The 17294-nt window shown below is 45.4% G+C and overlaps 1 long non-coding RNA gene across 1 annotated transcript; it reads right to left on the bottom strand.

Annotated features, from left to right (window-relative positions):
- Nucleotides 1-444: 444 nt before the first annotated feature.
- LOC148652835 (uncharacterized) lies at nt 445-6356 on the bottom strand. The gene is made up of 3 exons (XR_015925436.1): nt 6003-6356; nt 5448-5556; nt 445-1997 (listed from the first exon to the last, which is right to left on the bottom strand). It is a non-coding gene; the product is annotated as an uncharacterized LOC148652835 (long non-coding RNA).
- Nucleotides 6357-17294: the final 10938 nt, after the last annotated feature.

The following is a 17294-nucleotide window of genomic DNA, read 5'->3' as shown; positions in this document are numbered from 1 at the left end:
AACATAATAAAGTTAGGTCTGCGACTAATTTGCAGTTTGATGAGGTGGGCTTCTAGCAAAGAATCGTGGATGAACATTAAGTATATATTGATTTTACAAATTCTATTATGTCTTTGAATGCATATACACATATGTGTTAGGGTATGTGTTGCATACACATTTATTCTCCATGCACACACAATGCAATGAATTGAAATTTACATTTTTTGGGGGGGCAGAACCTGGAATGTACTGTATAGCACCTTGCAAAAAAAAAACTGCTCTCTGAAGGTTTGCAAGTTTCCAGAAAGTTTCTCTGAGACTCATTAAAAATTACTGGGCAATGTAAGCAAGACAGGGCCTGGTCCAGTACAGGGATGGGAGACTTCTAGGGAAAATCAAAATGAATTTTCTAGGGGAAATCGCTGCTGGAAGGGGCTCTTGTAGACCAGTAGGTGGCACTCTTCTGTCTGTATCAGAATTTCCAAATCCATGCCTGTGTATGTTGATTGGGGACACTGTTCTGAAGGAGGTACTATTCTTTAGGTCAGATGTTAAACCAAACTCCTGGCTACTCATTAAAGATCCCGTAATGCTGTTCCTAAGAGTAGGGGTGTTAACCCTGGTGTCCTGGATCAGTTCCACTCTGGGCAGGTACAATCTTTCCTCCCCAAAGTTCCTCCTTAATTCAGCTGGTGAGGCAGTTTCTCTCTCCTGCCTCTGATCTGCGTTGCAGTGGGGCTGCTGGTGCGAAATGGCTGAGCCCCTCACTCAGGTGGGAGCTGAACTTCAGTGGAGGATAAAGTGGATCTGTTCCTGGAAGCAAGATGCTTTGGGATTGAGGAAGAATTTTAGCATTTGCCCTTTTTATTAAGTAATAATTTATTGGCTCATATGCCTTTTGCTTAGCAACAGTATAAAAGGATAATTCAAGCATATTATTTGACCTTTTGACATTGTTATTACAAACCGCAGAATGTCTAGCTCATTTCACACCTTTTATTTTTATACTTCCTTTTGTCTGTATGCAAGGTAGAACTGCTTCTTAAGAAGAACGTGGTCAGTTACAAAGAAATGTTTGTAGAGAGAAAAACAACCCCTGATATGGAAACTTAGAGTGAGCTTTCTTGTGTGAGTCTGCTGTATAAAACTCATTGCATTTATCATCTCGGAGAGTTGGATTTTGTAGATCTGTATGAGAGATTGCTCTCAGATCTGCATGATCTATCCTCCTCATGCACATGAATAAAGGACTCGGCTTGACCACACCTAACCTGAGTGAAGACTTTTCTTCGACAGGATCCACTGGGATGAGACCGGTTATAAAAACGCGTGGAATAATTAAATGAATAAAGTCCTCTTGGCTGAAACGGGTAATGATGATGGCATTCCAGTGCTTTTCAGTGAAGTCCCAGCGCTGTGCGAGAGCATGCAGGCAACACGAGAAAGTGGGAAGAAATAAATGTAAGCTTGCAGCCTGGCGTAGGGGCGGAGACTCAGGCCTGGGGCTGTGGACGATAATACAGACCTTCACAAGTCAAGCCTATCAGTTCTGATTGATTTGTTAATGGGAGGTTTTCCAAAAACAGCACCCCACTCCTGCAATCCAGACCTTGTGCCCAGAACCATGTATGTATGGAGGTGTGGTGGCTACCTCATTAGACAAACGGCATGTACTGTAGCACACGCCTCCTCTTAATCCTCATTCGCTTCACACTCGCTCCAGACTTGCGTGATTCCCTGATTAGCGCGCAACCTTGCGCCTCTGCAGAAATATTGACTTGCAATTCCCTTTTGTTTTCCAGCTCAAGGACTTTTCCGAGGCTCAGTGGAAACGAAATCCTGTTCTACGGCAACCGTCTCCGTCTGAATTCATTTGTTACCTCTGCAGCCAGTCACATCTTTTATAATTACTGTCGCCAAGGCTGTTGGTGTCTTTTTCTATTCAGTGGAAGTGGATTTGAAGCAGCCAGATCTGCTGTGATCCTCAGAGGGCGAGTCTGGAGCGTTCTTCCTGCCTTGAAATGAATGAAAAGTAATACATAATTAAATATCATATTTATATAAATACACAGATTTGGTCATTACTATTTAATGCTGGGAAATGCTACAGAAATCCCAGCATTTCCAACCTCCCAGAGATTCAAAAGAAGCCTTTTTTGAATCAATAAACATGAGACTTTAGACTCCGTCTGAGTTAAATGATCTAACTATAGCCTCCATTTAATTAATCAAATTAGGGCATGCGAGTAAGAAGACGCCATAAAGGATAACGTCTCTTTCAGCGTCTATCTCGGTGCATTCATTTTAGCTTAACTTCCCAGTTAAACAAATAGAGCGTTTTTTTTTATTTTAGCATTTTTGTGTACATTCCGCCTACCTTAAATTGTAGGCTGTTTTCATCATACCTTAACACATGTTCTAAAATATACAATCGCAGTAAATCAGCTTTCCAGGTTTACACTGTAAAGGACACAACAGTGTACTGTGTACAGCACGGAAAACCTCCCCGATAATAAGCACCCGGCTTACACAGTCGTGTTAGAAATAAAATGTCATAAACAGCAGCACTGTAAAATCCAGGTATTGGCATTTTGACCAAATACAAACAAGCGTTTCCCTTTGTATATCTGTTTTCCCCTCCTCCCTTTTTTAACTACAATGAAAGAACCATTTTCTTGCTAGTGTGAAGGGTGCCATCCATCAAGAGCTATTGCCTGTCCCCGTGATAACTCCTAATTCAGTTGTTTCTGCAGTTATCTTCATGATTGAGGCTCTCCTCAAGACTAATAGGAGCTATATTAAGCAGTGGCTGCTCTAACACACACAGGTGTCAGCTACAATCTCAGAGGCCACCTCTGAAATATCCTCTGAATTTCCTCCAATATAAAGCTACTCAGACACCAGCCTCAAGCATAACTATAGCAAGCCCCATTTATTTATTATTGTATTTTCTCTTTTGTTTGTACCCCCAATTTCCGTCTAAATTCAGAATGCCAGTGTGTCCTGATATTGTAGCACAAAGAATTGACATGTTGTTGATCTGGCGAAGTCGTGGCGCATGGTTATTTTTTCCCGATGAACCTGAGCTGCTGTGGAATGACTGCGCTTTTGAAAGTGTTGATTCCTCAGTCTTCTTTAACGACTTAAAACCTTGCAGCTCAAACCACACCAGGGATGCACCCTGTCACATTACTGCACGATGCTGGGATGATACTGTCAGTAATAAAAGTCCACGTGTTTTAAACGCGCAGGTGAACCCGATTCATTGTACTCTGATTGTACATTGTACCTGAACGCGTTTGAGCCGAGAGGCTCAGGCTGGAGTCTGTCCTGTTTCTGAACGTTACGTGGACTGACATGACGCTGGTCAGTTCTAAGGGCTTCCCTCAGTGTTCTGCTCCACTCCATGTTTCAGCAAACTGCAGCGCTCCCAAGCAGATGGACGAGACGTTTCTTTTTAAATTAAATCAGTAAAGATCTCCGTCTCACACAATATACTGAACGATATTTTGTCACATCAACACTGAAGTCCAGTAGCTGTAGATTAGGGCTTTACTCTTTTAAAAGTCATTAATTTAAGGTGGGTACAGTTACTAGCCTTGCTGCCTCACAGTCCCTGGGCCCTGGGTTCAAGTCTAGCCCGGGGTGCCTTCTGTGTGGAGTCTGCATGTTCTGCTCACGGCTGCAGGGGTGCTCCGGTTTCCTCTTGGAGGACATGGGGGCTAGGTTAATTGGCATCATTCATTTTTTCAGCGCATGTTGGAGTGTGTGTACTGTATGCCCATGTCTTGCAGTAGACTTACCACCCACTGTCTGCCAGGTGAGGCTCCAGCTGAACCAAGATAGCGGATTAAATCATTACTGAAAATGGGTATACGAAGGAGTGTAGTATATAATCTACGACAGCGTACAGTACAGGAAGTCTAACATTTACAGTGTGCTCCGTGCTTACTCTGTGCATTTATTTGATCACGGCTGAACTCCACATCCTACCCTCTTGTGCTATCCCTGCATTTTAACAGGCCTTTAGCACGATGTATCCCACTTACAAGACCACAGCCCGACTCCCTTGGCGTTATGCAGGGTGATTTTTTCCGAAGGCAGCCTTGCGCACAAGATCCTGCAGGCGTGAGATGAGGAGGCCTGCGTGTGTGTATGTGTGCACGTGTGACAGAGCAAGCGTCCTCCAGCACAAGCGAGCCCACAGCCCTTCCCTCCCGCAGGAGCTGTGTGGCTAGTGCTCGCTCTCCATTAGTCTGGCAGAGTCACCTGGGGAGGCAGCCTCTCAACAGCACTGTAAAACAAACAAGTCTGCTGCTGCCCCGTACATCTCTCTAGGCACCGGAAACCAGCGCTTTATAAGCCGGTCGATTCTCTTACACTTAATGTTAATGGAGTAAAAGCATATAGCATATGGGCTTGTGCGAACTTCAATACAGCCGAGCCTGGGTAACAGTGACAGCAGAGGTCACTTGCATACAGGAGCAAAATGACTTTCCCTGCCGAAACGCGCGCCGGACTATGAAAACGTCCAGTGCAAAGGCTCATAACTGCACCCTGCGGGATTAATCAGCTCCTATTTAAATGCATAAACATCTATGTATTTATTTACATTGCCGCCAGCTGGCAAATCTTTTCATATGTTCTTTTTGCTTCGCCATTCCTTAATCTCCGTGGTCTTTAAAGTGCTGGATGAATTTCCACATTGTTCGTGCCGGGGGTGGAAAAAGAGACAGGAATGCTAGAGACTGTCCAAGATTTTACCACACAGCTAGCTCTCCCTTTTTTTTTCTCTCTTTTCTTTGGAAAGCTTTAAGCTTCTCAGCCTTCGCCGTTCTGCCTGGTTTCTCTTCTTTGTGCCAAAGCTCAGAGAATCGGAGACAGAGGAGGCTCTGGAGTTGCACTCTCGTCTTTCTGTACAGTTGCTCAAAGAGCTATTTCTGGACAGCAAACAGTAAAGGCTGCTATCATCTCAGAGTTGGTGGCAAAATCCTGTCTCCCCTCCCCTGTCCTTGGCACTGCAAAGCGATCCGAAATTCTGCCACTGTTTATTAGCCTTTATGATGGGTCTAGTATGCCAGACCACTGAGCCTGCAAAATAATGATCTCTTTCATAAAAGGCACCAGCACGGAGGACACCCAGCTCATTGTGAAAAAGTAGCGGGCAGCTCGTGCAAGGCTCTAGGTGCGCGTGCTGCTGCTGATCCACCGTGATGGAGGAGGAAAGGATTTAAAGAAAACAGAAAAGCTGAGAGGCAAAAGAGTGGGGAGACAAGTGGCAAACGTGAGGGTATCGCCCTAACCAGTGGGTTCCTGGCATGGATTCCTCTGAATAATAATCTTTAAAAAACAGCTTGCATTATAGCTGTCAACTGTGTGCGTGGCCCTCAACTGAAGCATGGCAGAAGGAAACGCTGGATCGTCCGATTTGATGGGAGTGATGAAACCCAGAGTACTGTACATACCTGGTTTGAGCACATGTGTGCCCTGAAGCATTTCCTTTGACAGTTTTAGGCAGTAGTAGATATCCTTTTTCAATCTTCCCACAGGAATCCGCACAAGTACAGTACAAATCTGGAACAAAAACCACACGTACTGGGAGGTGGACGCTGATCAAAACCAACCACATCTTTTGTGTTTCCGTAAGCAAAGCAGAGCAGAGAGAATACCCAACACACAGACACAGAGGAGAAAACGGGAGCACAGTGCATTATTCAAAGACATGCTATAGGAAAGAAAAAACACCAACTCCAGCCCTTCAAGATAAAACACAAAGGGCAACACATCTTCGGTCTCTTGCTCTCCAAACCGGTCCAAAGCGGCGTTTTGGAGAGCAAGGGGAAAAAAACACATTTCAGCGTCAGATAGAAGCAAGCCTCGCTTCACCCTTGACCCCGTGTATCTTATCCTAACCACTTGCCAGTCAGTGGCATTGCGCGCACACACGTACACTCCGACGAAGCCGTCTCCCCCGCCGAAACGCTGTGTCTCTTTTCTTTTCAGCCTGGAATAAACCTCACCTGTTCGTTCAGTGTGATGAGCTGCCCGGCCGGCCGGCCTCAAGCTCATTGCCGTCGGCTTCCCCTATCCCACACTTCCCTCGTCCACTCTCCTCCGGGCTCTGAGCTCGGCGTGCCGAGGGGCCGTGGCGCTCCTATCTGGCGGAGAAGAAAGGGCGACCTTCCTCTCAGAGGGTGAACTCGCCCGGATAGGGAGCTCCACCGGCTCCCCAAGGACACCTTGAAGAATGCCAAGGCCGACAGACCTGTGGCTTAGACACACGGGTGCCTTCTGCTGTCTTTAGACCAGTTCGACCTCGACCTGTCCCGGAAACAGACCCACAGCAGCCAGGACCTCGGCTCTCGTCACCCACGGGCGTGCACGGACACGCGCGAATCTTGCCGGCTATTCCTTATGCACGGGGGGGGTCGTGTGCGGTACCGAATGGACAACTGCGGATTAATCTGTTCATCTCACTGTCTTGGTGAGTTTAAAAGTTCGGTGCGATTATTGAATTGAATGGAACAATATTATCTCTCTGCGGAAAATCACCAATTAATCTGTCATGTTCCGAGGGAGGTATACACCGTTGTTTATGTATAATTTGTTATTGTTTGCTGATGTACTGTATTAAATGTTTAAAAGCTTTTATTTCCTGCCGCTGTGTTTATGAGGCTGTATTGCATGGCGGTATTTTTTTTAGTGTAAATAAAAGAAAACTTTTTGTAGGTTACACTGATTTTACGTTTTAACCTCAAATCAATTTAGACGAGGTTCAATATTAAAAAGCTAGCATTTTATTGAGTTCTTGCACCGCCAATGATTTCTTATACATACTGATTTTATCTGCTGCTAAAAACGTCTGTGCAATCTACTACAATTACCAAAGAGGTAATATAAACTTTTTTTAATTTCCAGTGTCCATTTAGTCCTTGTTAATGTAAATAAGAATTATTACTTTATCTCGGATTGGTAGCGCCGGTGCCGATCAAGGAGGTAAAAACGCTGATGTAGACGTGCAAAAAAAAAAAACCGATCCCGTTCGCAACCACAGCAAACAAGACACGGGACTGCACAGTAGTTCGGGATTCTGGGCGCCCTGTAGGAAATTCCTAAAAAAACAAAAACAGCGAGATTAACGCTGCGGCACCAACGAGTGTACTGACGGTTGTAGGGAGCTGTTTCTATCGCTCCTGGGGGGGATAAAAATCACCTTGTGCAATACACAAGATCATTTGCATGACTCATAAAGTAGAAAGAGACTTTCAAATCGCTGTCAGGAGTCAATTTATACATGATTGCCACACAGCAGAGTGTCCTAAATCATTTTCAATTAGGTGACACTTCCAATACCGAGCTGCTGATTTAGAGATATTGTAACGCTTACGGCCGACAGGGCGCTGTGTAAGAGCCGGCGTACCAGAGCGGGTGACGTCACCGCCCTTCCCTGTGATAGCAGGACCACAGCTACTGGGCTGTGTAGAGATCTCTCTTTGGCTCACGGGGCTAGGTCGCTGCAGAGAGACGCGGAAGTCCCGGGTTCGAGCCCCGGAGGGTGCAGGGGCCGACCAGATGCGGCAAGGGCGCCCGCCTGAGCCCCCGTTGCGTTACAATATTAAAACTTCTCCCTCATCGCAGTGGCGTTTAAACTGAACTCTCTGAGCAGCACAGACTCCCACCCCCTGCCTGGTGTCTGGTTTGTATCGCATTTCTTCAAGGACTGTTTCAGGGTGCCCCTTCAGTGGAACAAAAAGTACAGGTCATTTAAAAATTCTTGTCTTGATGAAGAAAATCTGGTCTAAATTCGGGAATAAAAAAACATCGAAACGTCACCTTAGGACAGATCCTACTTGATCTTTTAAATATCCTTCGTGGTAAAGCAGCACAAGGTTTAGGATGATTATTTTAATCCGTTTTAGGGGTCTGATCTCTCTACCCCAGTGTAAGTAACCAGTAGTGGTATTCAGGTGAACTGAGAAGTGGATAGAGCTCTGGACTCATACCTGGAAGGCTATGGTTTCCTGTCACGATATTAGTTCCCCCTCCTTAAGGGTGCTCCAGCCCTATCACTCTAGACTTTATTCCATGCACCTGCGCCCTATTCCCTGCCCACCTTAAAAGCCAGGCGCTGACGCTCTTCCGGGCTCTGCATCTGATTTCCATATCGTGCGAGTCCGGGACCAGGAAGCGCCTGGTCCCGTTAAGGTTTTAATCTCGGTTCCCGTTCCCCGTCCGCCGGTTCCGACCCGGCCTTCGTGGTTTTTAATTCCTTCGTCGGATGGATCTCCTGGTTTTGGACTTACCCTTGCGTTTTGGATACTCTATGGATTACTCTTGGATCGTTCGCCTCGGCCACACCTCCCCCGTGCACCAGCGCACCTTGGACACGCCCCCTGTCTTCTGCCCCGTTTTCCTGCATGACATTTCCCTAGTGTTTCCCCACTCCGTCGGACTGTGTCGTCCGCATAGGGTCCGGAAAGAACTGTTCGTTACAGTTTCCCTCCAGAACAGACCTGAAATGGATATGCTCCTTCACTTAGGCCACTTCAGCAAACTATGCAGCTGTTTAAACAGGTACAAATATATACGTCGCTTGGGATAAAAGGGCCAGCCAAATAACTTGCAAATAGAAATTACAGTAGCAGTGTGTATACTGTATATCAAAGCAGCGTTTTATTCAATTAAAGCCAAGCTCTCCCCAGAACTGAAAAACAATTCCTCCGGCATCTCCAGTGCTGTCCTGACGTATGATGGTGCCGATGGGAAGAGTCAGAGCGGATTCATTGCAGCCCGTTCCAGGCCTGAGGTGACCGAACGTTGGGATGAAAAGCTCGCCATCGGAAAGTCTCAGCACATCACCTGCATGCCAACAGAAACACCCTCTATAAACATGCAGTGAGCAAGGACATATCTGAGGAGCACACTCCAGTAATTACTCCTAGTTAGTAGTCATTATGTGTAGCTGCTTGTCTATTCCTCAGTGCAAAGGCTGCTGTAACAATGATAGGCCTTTTAATGAACCTTCAAAGCACATCCAATCCCTCCAGCATGTCAAATTGCAAACAGGGAGAAGCAATATTACCTGTGCAAAATCATTTCTATCGCTTTTTACATTTGTGCATAGAAGACTAGATTTTGAAGAGCATGCCCTATTGAAATCGGTGGTTTTATATTTTAAACTTGCATGTTTAAAATCAGCAGTGTGATTGACTGAATCCTCCTTCTTAAATTACCCCCCCCCCCATCTAGATAATTCTGAAGCTGTAATGTGATTTTAACAAGCCAGAGATGAAATTGTTTTTCTTCCTCTTGCTGTCTGGTTCTCCTGCCCAGTCAATGGGCGCAGCGTTGGCCAGACTGGGTGACCTAGAGTCCCCAGCACAAGACAACTCTGTTGACATGATATAGCGAAGGGAAAATCAATTGAAGGTAATTCACTCCTCCTGTCTATTACTCCTCTCAGCCCCCTTCTCTTTCCTCTTGACAGTCAGGGATGATTGCAATAACGTGGTGCCGCTGAACAATGGTAATATTGTAAACGTAATGGAACTGCGCTACAAATAAGTATCAGACACATAAATCAGGCCGCTGACATTGATGTGGTTTTTTCAATGGCAATAAGAAATGCAATACATCTCCCACCGAATCAAAGTTCTCATTAGCTAGCTACCAATGTTCCAACCTAAACACGACTGGGAATTATCCTATGTTTACACAAGGACATGTTCTTTTTTATGCTAAAAATAAAAGCTGGCACAAAAATGCTATTTTTTATGAGCTCTCAATCAGGCTTCAGAGAAGGTGTAAATTCTTCCACTAAGTGACTTATATACAATAAAACACAGAATTGACCTCAGAAAGATAAAGAGCTTATTAGTTATTCATAAAGCTTTGAAAGTACTTTTTTTTTTAAATATAGTGAACTACTCTGCAACTTCATAAAAATAATGTAAAACAATATGGCACCATTCATAATCCTTTAGAAAATCGTAAAAGGCCAAAAAAGACTCACGATGGTTGTTATAGTGCTTGTTGTGACATGTGAGGCAAACATGTCACATGGCCCAGCGTGACTTGTCCAAAGTGGTCTAATGTTCTTGAAATCTTTCTGCCAGGTCTTTTTTGCAAAGCGACACAACACATTTTTTCCACGCAAGATGTGTCATAACAGTTTCATGACAGATCTGACGAGGCAGATATCTCGCTGGGACGTTGTTGCTGACCTATGACAATCAAAAATGCGAAACCTGACCAGAATCGTAGTGGATCTGTAGAGTCGTGATGCCATGCCTGACTGGGAACACAGCAGGTCAAAGCCAGAACACAGTTGCTCTGGCTTGCTTTAACATTTATTTGTTCTTTGCATTAGTTTAATCTAATATACAGTAGATGCGAGACATAGAAAACCTGTTGAACTGTGGACCCTCGGGTCCAAAGTTGAGACCCTTGTGCTAAACGTGGAATCTGATGATGTAGCATGAGCATCACAAAGATTGATGGAAGCAAACATACCACAGCGTTGTCACTGCAGCCTTCCAATTCCTATACCATACAAGTCCTCTTCTTTGCCACATTTTCCAAGATGATCAGATGTTTTTATGTTGAATGTGGTTAACTAATTTCTCCTCTGCTTTTACCGAGGTATTCCTCAGCAAACATCTCTACAGGTCCAAATGCTGTTGCTTTGATCATTCTGGAGAATATGAAGCTTAATCATGAAATAGCAAAGAGCACACCTGGGTATTCTGCAGTGTGGAGCAGTGCAACATGAATGCTTCTTTGGCTGCAGGAAATAGTCTCATTTTGTTTGAAGCCTTTCACATGTTCTGAAAATAAAACCCAAGCATGTCATGCATCCTACAACACAATTTTCTTCTTTTCCTAAAAAGATGTATCTCTTTGCCATGCTCATTAACATTGTTAGGCTAATATTCAGCATGGGTCAGAAAACAGAACTTATTCTTTTAAAAACAGTGGTTTTCAGGTGGGAAAATGAATGAAACTGCATGGCAAGCTCTGATAACCCCCACTGCTGATCTAAATTCAAGTGGAACGGCAATAGGATTTCAGATGCACCATCTAGCTTTTAACATATATGAAAATCAATTTCTATTCAATTCTGCATCGATCATTGCAGGCAGGACTGAGCGTGCAGGTAATTCACAGATACCAAAGACAAGATGTGATCCTGTGGCAAGAAAAGGAAAAGATATCTTGCATTATGCACACAGAGAATAGGCAGGTGAAGATTCTCCAGTCTTGTTCAGAAAGACTTAAGATGCACAATTCACCAGCGCAATTTCATAAGAGCTGCCATTGTAGCTCTGCCATGTGCAAACCGTCAGCTTTGTTTAAGGAGAAAGGAACTGATCAGACATGCTCTGCTGGCTTTAAATCTCCATTAATCATTGTTCTTTCATTCACACTTTTGAGTATGACACTGATGAGTCCTATCAAAAAAGGGAAAGATCACATCCTTGTTAAAAATAATAAGCCGCTACAGAATCATGTTGCATGCTGGCAGGACAGGAATAACTGATTAAATTAGGAATATTAAAGTCCCATTAATCAGCCCTTGGCTCCCCACTTCCCTTGTTCGTCTTGCACGGGCAATTATTTTTTTTGACACTGAAAAATATCCAGGCGCGCTGCAGTGGCGAGGTCATTCCGGAGGAGTGTGTCAGGCTGGGTGCACAAATTGCTGTGCCTCTCTGAGCCCTCCTGCCTTGCACAGAGTGCCACACATCCTACCGCACAGCGTTGTCTGGAATTGAGGACATGATGCGCCCGACTTCCATTCCTTCCTGCTCCTTTTCCTTGCATTGAGGAAATGACAGGAGGCGTAAGTAGCCAGAGGAGTCCTCAAAAAGGCAAGTCAGGCAATATTGGCAGCGATTCTCAATATGTACCGGCGAACTAATATCCAGAGAGCTCCACATCTCTTTAGACCAGTTTCAGACGGATTTCCTTAAAGCAGCCCTCCTGTGTGATCATCAGCCCTTTAAAATAAGCTTATTTTTAGCTGAAATCCCACTATGCAGTCTTAGAGTAATGCTTAAATCATTCATTTTTTAAATAGGTTTGGAAGCACTAAAATGCAGGGAAATCATATTTAAGTGATAAGTAAAAAAAAGGGAACAAGAGAACAGTGCATTCTCTCACCAGGTCTTAAAGACAACCTTGAGAAATATACTATACAACACTCCTCTCTGATATAGCCTATACATCATACAGATGGCTCGAAAATGTGGTTCTAAATAATAAGCATGGCAAAATACGTAAAGTAAAAAAGAAATAAATGGTTTTAAATGTCACGCTTGTGCGTTTCTGCAACTGATTATTTTTTTAGGAAAATCAGTGGAGTAACCTTTGAAGAATCACGCCGTGCTGTGTGCGGTTCAGCCCGGGCCCTGGAATTCAGCGGTTTCCTCTTTAAAGGTCATGTTTAACTGTATGACTTGCCATTGTATCGAATCGGTTATTTAAATCATAAAGCGTGCCACACACACACACACAAACACACACACACAAACACACACACACACCTTGGTGCGATGGACTTCTTTTACACCAGGGGCACGACCCCACTGCCCCTCTGTCCCCACTACGCACCCCCCACGGGAGGGCACCAGGGAAACGACCCCCACATATTTAACAGCACAGCAGACGGATTGAGAGAGAGAGAAAGAGATGGAGGGGTGGCCAGGGATGTAGTTAAAAAGAAAATAGAGTGAAGAGGAGATTTAAAAAAAAAGAAAAAGACAAGGACCCAGCCAGGTGTGAAAGACATAATTGAAAATGTCACAATGTGTAAGAAATGATGGCAATCACCAGCACCGGCCTGGCCTCGCAGAAACAGGTTTCTCGCTCGGCTTTCCCTGCGGCTCGTTATCTCCCTGGGCCTTCTCGCCCGGCCCCCCGTCTCTGCTCTGCTGCCCCGAGCCGAATCCCTCCTGCCACGCTGGGGCAGCTGCTGGAGAGAACGTACCAGGGCAGTGCCTAGCGAGGGGTGGGGGGAGTGTGTGCACGCTGGGGGCCTGTCCAGCACGGCGGGGTGGGCACTCACGAAGGACAACCAGAGACCACCGCCGACCGCCGGAGGCCCTACAGCTCCAGCCATCATTTTTGCAGCCGAGTCGCCAAACCTGGGTCCCGTCCGCAGGACAGTAGTCATGGGCCTGTGCTGCCAGCCACTGTTAAACTGGGAACGCCGAGCGGAAAAGTTCAAATACACACAAGTCCCCTTCAATGTCCTCCGTGCTGTTTCGTACTCGCAGTGGCACTGGAGTGGACAACCCTTTCCCATTGGACTGGCCCTTGCAAGAGCTCACCCAAGAAAACCCACACTTTGGCTTGGCCGTTTCCTGTAGTTGATGGCACTAACACAGCACATTGACTTGGCTCTGCTGTGGATTCGCCTGTTGTGTATTATGCTTTGTTACAATCAGCCCCAGCAGTTTCACAAGGAATAATAACAATGATAATGTATCTGTACTTCCTATAGCACAGTTCACGCACAACATCTCAAACAGCATCACAATGTAACGCAATCAAGGCCACTTAATTAAGGTACGCATGTTGACAAAGCCAGAGAACCCCCGTTAACCCATCTGTGGCCCGTCGTTGTATCAGAAGCACAAACTCTTCTCCGTCTCTCTCTCACTTCATGCGTCGGGAAACTAGCAAAAGTGGGACTGCAGTGCTGTGCATCTTGTCAGCCCACAGCTAATTACTGATGCAGCTCTTCACACACAGAGACGACACTCCGAACTCATACAGGCAACGTGCACCAAACTCCAATCCATACTCTGCATTAAACATTTTACATCTTCCACGTACCAGACAGCGACAAAAGTGGGAACATCCGCAGCTTCGACTGTAGCTGTGTAATCGGGAACAGCCACAGTGAAAACTAATTCATTACAGGACGGCAGCACGCAGGTGGCTAAGATAAGCATGATTAACGTTGTACCTGTGCGCTCCTGCAAGATACAGGACCCTTTTATTTTTAATCAATGCTGTCTGGGGAAAGAGTAGGAGCAGGGTATTTTTGGAAAGCAGAGCCTGCTGGAAAATGAACCATCGGGGACTCCAGTATTGGGAGGCAAAAAGGAAAAACAACAATAACAAAAAAAGAAATGAGATACACTTTTTAACTCCCTTGCTAAAATGCCAACATTAACAAAGAAAACCACAATGCAATTCACTACTCCTTCCTTGCAAACCTTGATTCATCAGGAAAATGCTGGAAATTGGGAATTAAATAGCTTGCACATAGAGTTTGCACAATTTTAATATTCTTATTGAAGTATAACAGGTAGCATTCTATAAACCAAGCCTAACTAATGTTCAACCTTATTCATCTAATCCAGTAAAAAGAGTAACATAATAATGGATAACAGTTCCTTGCATTTATATGGCACTTTTCAACTCATCTCTGATCCCAAAGTACTTTGCAGACAGAGAGAGACCCACTTCATCTCACACTGAGAGGCAGCCACCACCTGGGTGACCTGCTGTAGCCCCACTGCTCAGCAGACCTGGGGGGAGAAGAAACTGCTTCATCAATGTCCACCCGCTTCCGCGCTCTGCGAATACCGAACTGAACTGCATTACTGCAAAGGGCGCAAGAAAGTCAACTTTCCGATTCCGTGAATGACATCCTAACAGGAGATCCAACCCCAAGTGCAGCGGGTGAAGACGACTCTTTCAGAATCGGTCAAAAATAAATCTACTCCACGACTCTTTTTTTCTTCCCAAAAGCATCAGGGAGGTGCTACAAATGATTATCCGGAACGTCCAAAAAGTGCCGGCTTGGCACGCTATCTAGGACGCCTTTATCGGAGACTATTGCCCTGCATGAGGAGGATTAGGAAAACCCGCTGATGAGAACACCAGAGGAAACGTGAGCAAGACGAGAACGGATTGCTCAAACAGAAGGAGTACCAGCTCTGGGAGAGTTGCGAGCTTTTTTTTTTTTAATAAACATTAAAGCTCTCCGCAGGCAATGACTTTCCCTTTTTATTGCTTAATATCTGCTAGTTATCTGCTTTGTGCTTCTTTACCGCAATATTAGCTTCCCTGGAGGAGTTTGCGCCTGGAACACGCAGTGAAACAGGCAGGCTCCTGGAGAAGGCAAGCCGCGGAGTTTATTTAAGGATTAAATTAAATGGCCTGGGCAAAAGCACTTCCCTAAATTAACATTTTAATGATAAATTATGGCAGTTTTAATATTCCCCAAAAACACTGACAGGGGAGGGCGGGGAATGGCTGTGGAACAACCTGTTGATGCATTAAACATATAAACATCACAGGATACAGAAAGAGACTGATTTCTGGACTGTCGCCCCTTGATATTCTCAGATTTTAGATCCAATATTCTTAATAGTAGCTTCCTTCATACTGTTCCAGTGCAACATTTATTTAAAAAAAAAAAACAGTGTAAACTAACTAACAATTAACCCTAATTAAGGGGAGGGTGCCAGTTATACCAAACTCCTGGACAGGCGCGCTGGACCGGCCCGCTGAGGTGTGCGCACACCGTGAGCTCCTCCAGCTCAGCACAGCCTAGAACACCGCGCGTCAGCCGGTGATCCGTCTCTCCCGTAAATGACAGTCCCCCCCCCACCAGTAAAGCTGCCCTCTGCGTTGTCAGACAGCATTGCTCCACCCTATTCCGGCCAGAACTGTCGAACCCGTGTCCCCAGTTCCCCCGGCGGCCGGCAGGTCTCGGGGCTTGACGGTGCCTGCCTGCCTGCCGTGCTGCACCGCCGGGCTGGTCCAAACCGGGGCTGGTCCGACCGCAGTCCCCTGGGTCTCCGCCGTCTTCTGGGCTTGGTTCCACCCTAGCTGGCAGTGGCTTTATTTAAAGCAATTATCCGCCTAATTGGACAAATTGAACATCGTTTCCAGGTCTTGAACAGCTGATTTAAAGGTACCAGTAAAAGCAGGAGTCTCGGGTGTTGATTGCAGCACCCTGTCCCCCACCCCTACTCGTGAAAATGATACCCCCCCCCCCCCCCCCCACCGGGCGGTATCATAGCAACAGTCCTGCTATATTGTTCCTAGAGGTGTGCTTTTTCCGGGTGTGCAATAAAATGCAGATCTATTCCGTGTGTAGCTTGTGTTTAAAGGGTTCTATCAGGACAGCTAATGCGAAAACCAGAAAACCAACCGGAAAAAGTATTTTTTATTTATTTTTTATTTTTATGATCTTTTCCCAAAACACCCCATTCCATACAAATATTGCTATTAATATTACTATTAAATTACTATTAATGACAGCACTGGGGGGATGGCTTCTGACCATTTTTCTTCTTTTTTTTTAACTGAGGACAGCCGAGCCCAGCGCCTGAAATTGATTTCCGCTGGAAATCGCCACCACGGTTACCAGGGCAACCCGAATTTACCTTTCTCGTTGTTGTTGTTGTTGTTGTTGTTTTTTCCTTTTTGCATATTTCTGCAAGATTTCCATCAGCTCAGCTCTTGGGCACCAGCGGCGCGCGACAAGGGCTGGCAGCGCTCGCGGGGGTCGGGAGACAAACGAGATCGCGAGGGCGAGGCAGCCACGCGCGGCAGGGCAGTGCCACCAGCCCAGGTGACATTAATTTCCGGCTCTTAATTAACAGGTACAGCGGTAACCGGTAACAGCAGCGGCTGCTTGCAATGTGCATCACGACAGTATACAAAAAGGAAGCGGTGGGATTTTGTTTTAAATAAAAAAAAAACGTTTATTTAAAACATTTTTCCAAAAATAAAGTCTCTACGTGTTGTAAAACAGCTCAAATACTAGTCTGGCCAAAGACAAAAAGAAACATTTTGCCTCCTCTTGTTTCCCCACCTGGAGCTGCATCTTGCCACTACCTGTCCAGCGATTTAAAATTAATATAGATGAGAAATTTGTTTTTTTTGTGACAGTAGCCCTGAAACTATTCAACTTTTATTTTGGTTATGTCCCATGGTCAAAAGCGTTCTGGACCGAGGTGCAAACTTATATTAAAAAAGAGATATTGATATTTGCTTTGAAGAAAGAGATGTTATGTTAACTTCCAGCCCCATCGAAAACAATGCACACATATTGTTCGTAATTCACCTAATTGTTATAAAGGCTCTTATCATAATGACAAAATGAGATGGTCTGAGAAGAATCCTATTGTAACGCTCTCGGGTTCGCGTGGGTATGCGCCCGAGCCGCTGCCGCCTCAGGTCGGCACCCCACCACTGGGGACTCGAACCCGGGCCTGAGGTCCCTGCTATTCACGGGGAAGGGCGGTGACGCCACCGCACCGGTAAGCCGGCTCTCACAACCCGCA

The sequence above is a fragment of the Lepisosteus platostomus genome, chromosome 11 (assembly GCF_059453375.1).
Source record: "Lepisosteus platostomus isolate fLepPlt1 chromosome 11, fLepPlt1.hap1, whole genome shotgun sequence".
Taxonomy (NCBI): Eukaryota; Metazoa; Chordata; class Actinopteri; order Semionotiformes; family Lepisosteidae; genus Lepisosteus; species Lepisosteus platostomus.
The sequence above is the reverse complement of the archived record's forward strand: the minus strand, read 5'-3'. Positions and strand labels throughout refer to the sequence as shown.